Source organism: Dipodomys merriami, unplaced genomic scaffold, assembly GCF_024711535.1.
Source record: "Dipodomys merriami isolate MVZ:Mamm:240054 unplaced genomic scaffold, mDipMer1.0.p SCAF_12, whole genome shotgun sequence".
Taxonomy (NCBI): domain Eukaryota; kingdom Metazoa; phylum Chordata; class Mammalia; order Rodentia; family Heteromyidae; genus Dipodomys; species Dipodomys merriami.
Window position 1 is genome coordinate 5,911,251 of NW_027202493.1, and position 6,353 is coordinate 5,917,603.

Here is a 6,353-nt window from a genome sequence, read left to right on the forward strand (position 1 = left end):
ACTCAGATTTTTGACTCATCTTTATTTTATTTTATTTTTTTGCTATGTAGGCCCTCATTGCTCAGATACTCACACAGCATCTACTGTGTCTCATTAATTTGCACCACAAGTAGGAGAGGAAAGTCTCAGCTTATGAATAAGGGTACAGCAATGTATGAAGTGGTAGTTCCAAATGCTGGGAAAAAGGATGGGGAGAGTTCAGAGAGAGAGGCAATTTATCCAGGTTACTTCTTAGTGGAGGTCTGGAATTTAAGTAACATGTTAACTATTCAATCACGATGGCTTTTTAATATACTGTATAATATAGTACTGTATGGGCTTAATGAATATTGTTATTGGTGGTAATGACAATGTAATTCACTGTCACTGTAATTACAGCCGCACCACAATGCCCTTGTCAATGAAGCCAATGTAGGTGACACTCTGGAATTGCATTCCAGGCCTCCACAGAGATCTGGGCTATGGCTAAGGACTCCCAGAAATGGGACTTGTGCTCCTTTCAAGATGCAGAGTGGAGCAGAGGCTCAGAAAGAAGACTGCAATTCCAAACCACGCTTCAAATACTGGCTCTACTGCTTGCCTGCTGTGAGGCCACAGGCAAATCACTTGAACTCCCTGTGTGTGTTTCCCCATCTGTTAAATTGGGGTGATAACAGTCCTGGCCTCATAGGGTTATATGACAATTAAATGCATGTAAAGCATTTACAACAGTGTCCAACAGATAGTTTATACTCAATAATGCCTGTCATGATTATTACTGTACCTCATGCAAAGTGGTCTCTTGAAGGTACAATCAGTGTGGTGCTTGGAGGGCCCTTATTAAATGAATGCAATTGTCTTTCTGTATTTAAATATTGGTGAGAATTGTTTACATTAATTTTACTTTAAAATTCTTCTTAAGTTCAGCACATAGGTTGTAAATATTTGAATAATCTTTTTCTAAAGTGATGTGTTTATTAGCACTTAATGTAGTATTTGACACATACAAAAGAGTGTACACATTGTCTGTGTAAGTGTAAAGTCTCTGTGTGCCCCTCACCCCTTTTATTCTGGTACTAGCGCTTGAACTGAAGTCCTCAGGCTCTCTCTTAGTTATAGTTTATTTTGTTCATGGCTCACACACTACTGCTTGAGCCTTATCTCTACTTCTGGGTTTTGCTGGTTAACTGAAGTCTCAGAGACTTTCCTGCTCAGACTGGCTTTGAACTACAATACTTAAATCTTGGCATCTTTATTCTTGTATCTCCTTCTCTCTCCTCTAATAGCTTAATTTTTTTAGTTTATTATTTTTTTGGGGGTCCGGTCGTGGGGCCTGAACTCTGGGCCTGGGCGCTGTCCCTCAGCTCTTCAGCTCAAGGCTAGCACTCTACTACTTGAGCCACAGGGCCACTTCCGACTTTTTTTCTTTTTGCTTATGTGGTGCTGAGGAATCGAACCCAGGGCCTCATGCATGTAAGGCAAGCGCTCTACCACTGAGCCACCTTCCCAGCCCCCAATAGCTTAATTTTTGTGTTTATTATTATTTCTTTTCTTTTTTCCCTCCCTCCCTCCCTTCCTGCCTTCCTCTCTTCCTTCCTTCCTTCCTTTTCTTTCTTCTCTCCCTTCTTCCTTTCTTCCTTCCCTCCCTTTCTCCCTCCAGGCCCGCCCGCCCTCCCTCCTTCTCTTTCTTTCTTTCTTTCTTTCTTTCTTTCTTTCTTTCTTTCTTTCTTTCTTTCTTTCTTCCTTTCTACTTGAGTTTGAACTCAAGGGCTCACACTTCACACTTGTTTGGCAGGTGATCTAACCACTTGACCCACTCCACTAGCTTTTGCAGAAAAGCTTGTTGTTGTTTCAAAGCATATTATGCATAGTAATAAAGCACACAAATTTTAATTGTATTGCTTGATTAATTTTCTACAAGGTATTCACTATGCAACCACATCTGAATTAATGCATGGAACACTTCTGATTTAGGTCACCATAGATTAGTTTGATAGTCATTAAGTATATATTAGTATTTTACCAGATTCATCTGTGTGTGTTATATGTATCAGTAGTAGCTCATTGATTTTTATGGTAGGGTAGGTAGTCAATTACATGAACAAGCTTTACAGTTTATAAATCTATCCTGTTTTTTTTTTTTTTTTTTTTTTTTTTTTTTTTTGGGGTCAGGTCATGGGGCCTGAACTCTGGGCCTGGGCGCTGTCCCTCAGCTCTTCAGCTCAAGGCTAGCGCTCTACCACTTGAGCCACAGCTCCACTTCCGGCTTTTTTTTTCTTTTTGCTTATGTGGTGCTGGGGAATCGAACCCAGGGCCTCATGCATGCAAGGCAAGCACTCTACCACTGAGCTACCTTCCCAGCCCCTATCCTGTTTTTTTTTTTTAATTAAAAATTGTCCTTAAGTATTAGTACAAAGGGATTTCAATTTTCCAGGTCAACTTATGAATATAATGCATCTTGATCAATGTCACCCTTTCCATAATTTTCCTCATGTTCCCAATCCCACTCATCCCTCCAATTTACTTAGTCACATTTTCACATGTGTACACTGCAATTTGTTCTACTGTTAAGGGACACTTATGCCGTGTCTCTTTTCTGGTTATTATAAATAAAGTTAATGTGAGTGTTCTTGTTCACATTTTTCAGTGCAAACACATAGTCATTTCTGCTGGGTATAACAGGAGTATAACTGACAGGCTATATGTACACATGCAGTTTTATGTTATAAGAAGCTGTTGGGTTAATTTACATATCCACCAGTGCTTATGAGAGTTTATGAGAGTTCCAGTTCTTCCACATATTTGCCAACACTTGCAATTGTTAGTTAAGCAATGGTTTTAAAGCTGGAATCCAGGGGCTTATATCTACTATCCTCACTACTCAAGAGACGAAGAACTGGATGATAGTGGTTTGAGGCTAGCCTGAGCAGAAAAGGTTACCAGAATCCATCTCTAAAATACAAAAAAAGCAGCTCTGGAGGTGTGGCTCAAGTGGTAGAATGCCAGTCTAACAAGCACAGGGCCTTGAATTTAAACCCCTGATGGGAAAAAAGTTTTAGGTTTTGGTAGTCCATTTTAGGTTTAGTGCAGCCAATAATTTTGGTATTTTATTTTCATTGGCATTCAGTTCAAAATATTTTGGGGGCTGAGTGTGTGGCTCAGTGATGGGGTACTTATCTAGCATGTATGAGGCTGTGGTTCCATCCTAGCATTGCAAACAAAATTAAACGTTTTCTAATCTCTCTCTGTTTCTGTTTATATATGTAGTCTAGATGATATAACTATAATACATATAATATATATAATATTTTCTCCCATTCATTCAGTGACTTTCTCTCTCTCTCCTTTGCATCTATTGTCAACCTAGTTGTTGATTAGAAGCTTGGAGTTTTAATGTGATTTTTAAAACTTGGACCCATAGTTATTTAGAAAAGCATGTTACTTAATTTCCAAACAGTTGGGAGATTTCCTAGTTACTTTTCTGGTTTGGACTTCTTGCTCAACTTCACTGTCATCAGAGAATATGCGCTAAATGATTTTAGTCCTTTAATATTTACATAAGTGTGTTAAAATCTCCACTCTACTTGTATGTTTGTGTTTTCCTCCCTTAGTGTTTACTGTATATATTTTGAGGCTACGTTATTATGTGTATACACATTTAGAATTGCTGTGTCATTCAGTAACACTATTTGTATTAAAGTTTACTCTGTCTGATACTTGTTTAGTTAGCCAACTCACTCTTTCCCTTTCTTTCCTTTTTCCTTTCTTTCCTTTTCTCCCTCCCTCCCTCCCTCCCTCCCTCCCTCCCTCTCCTTCCTTCCTTCCTTCCTTCCTTCCTTCCTTCCTTCCTTTCTTTCTTTCTTTCTTTCTTTCTTTCTTTCTTTCTTTCTTTCTTTCTTTCTTTTCTTTCATTCTTTCTTGAGATAGGGTTCACTATGTAGCCCAGGCTGGCCTCAATTTTCCTGCCTCAGTTTCCCAATTATTGGAATTAAAAGTGTGTGCTGCAAACCTAGCTATTTTTAAATTTATGTTTGGCAGGTGTATTTTTTCTGTCCTTTTCATTCCAACCTTTTCAGTTTTCTGTTGCTTTACAATGAGCCACTGCAATGTATGTCCATAAAACAATAACAATTGTACTATGCTCATCTGTTTTGTGAGTGAAGAATGTAGACAGAGCATGGAAGGGATCTCATACTGTTTTTCTATGTTGTGTGAAATCTTGAATATAAAGACTTGGATGATTGAGGGGCTAGAAGAAACATTGCAGTCTTCTTCATTTTCATGTGTGGTTCCTAGATTGGGTCTACTGAGTCTACTGAGTCTAACTACTGAGACTACCAGCACATGGCCTCTCCATGTAGCTTGAGCTTCCTGATGGAATGGCAGCCTCAATAGTCAGACTTCCCACACAGTGACTCTGAGCATCAAGGTGACTTTCACCAAACATGGCATCAATCACAAGCTGTGTATTACCTCATGACCAGGCTCACACAGCATTAGTTTTGTCATACTCGGTGGGCTGAGGAAAGTACAAACTAGTTCAGATAATGACAGAAGTGGCTGTTTTAAAACTACCACATACCTTATTTTCTATATCCTGATGTTCAGGAAGTATTGCTTATAAGCAATGTATAATTGGATTTGATTTTTTTATCTAGCTCATATTTTTGTGTGTGTGTCAGAATTATGGCTTGAACTCAGGGCCTCATGCTCTCACCTGGCTTTTTCACTCAAGGCTGGCACTGTACTACTTCTGGTAGAGACTCTTGAGTCTCATGGATTTTCCTGATCCTTCTGGCTTTAAATTGTGATCTTCAGATCTCAGCCTCCCAAGTGGCTAGGATTATAGGGCTGAGCTGCTGGCACCTGAATTAACTGTGAATCTAACAATTGGCATATCTGTCATCGACTTGTTTGTTATTTGTATGTTTAAAAATTATTCTTTAGTAATTATGTTATAATCTGTGTGTTGCTCTTACATAAGAGCCATGCTAATCTTCACTGGATTTTATTGGCCCAATTTTGGTGTATATACTGCTGACGTGAGCATAATGATTACCCTGGAGATTGTAACACATGTTACTATTTTATTATGGTCTACCTTATAATGCAGAAATCTTATAATTCTTTACCTCCATCAATTGTGTGTTTTGAGTATTATTTTCCAAGTTAATATATTAATCTAAGATTTATCCATTAATTTTACAGTTGTGGTGATGTTCTTTCCTTCCTGCATGACTGTGTTTTCATCTGGGATCATGTGCCTAAAAAAGTCCTCTGAATGCTTTCTTTGATACAAATATGTTGGTGATAAGTTCTCTCAGCTTTTGTTTGCTGGAACTTGTCTTTGCTGTGACTTCATAATTAAAGGATATTTTCACTGAATCTGAATTTTAATTTTCTTTCAGCATTTTATCACTTTCTGCTAGCTCTCTTCTAGTTTCTATTTCTTCTACTTAGCTGTAGGTTTGATTGTTGCTTTTTTGAAATGATGTGCTCTTTTCACCCTTCTGGATGCTTTTTTAAAGCTTTTTCCCTTTTTTATTGTTTTTAAAATTTTTATTTTACTGCCATATCTGTTATGTGGTATGTATGTGTGAGTGTGTGTGTGTGTATGTGTGTGTTTCTGTGTACTCACATGCATGTACATGTGCCAGTCCTGGGGCTGGATGCTGTCCCTGAGCTTTTGTTCTCAAGCCTAGTACTCTACCACTTAGGCCACAGTTCCACTTCTGGATTTTTCATGGTTATTTGGAAATATGAGTCTCACAGACTTTCTTGCTCATGCTGGCTTTGAACCTCAATCTTGAGGTCTCCACCTCCTGAGTTGCTAGGATTACAGGTGTGAGCCACCAGTGCACAACAGCTAAGTTCCTCCCACCCTCTCTTGTATTTATCTTTCATGGGACTTGTAGTAGAAATGTTTTAATTTTATGGCTGGATGTCTTTCAGCATTTTTGGAAAATTCTCTGCCAGTATTTCTTTAAAGTTTCATCTATCCCATTTTCTACTCTCCAATTATAAAATACAATAGGTGTTTCTACCATTTATGCTAGGTAGATTTCTGGGGTTTGCTTTATCACCCAACATTATGTTTCTAAGCTTTATCCATATAGTGGCTAAAATCCATCTTTTTTTTTTTTTTTTAAATGGATGACAATGTCAGGGTTTGAGCTCTGGGCCTCACATTCTTGCTTAGCTTTTTCATTCAAAGCTGGCTCTCTACCATTTGAGCCACATCTCCACTTATAACTTTTTGTTATTTAATTGGAGATAAGAGTGTCTCAGGATTACCAGGATGAGCCATTGGTAGCCGATTTGAATCCATCTATTTTTTTCTACTTTATAATATTCCATCATGTGACTGAACCACA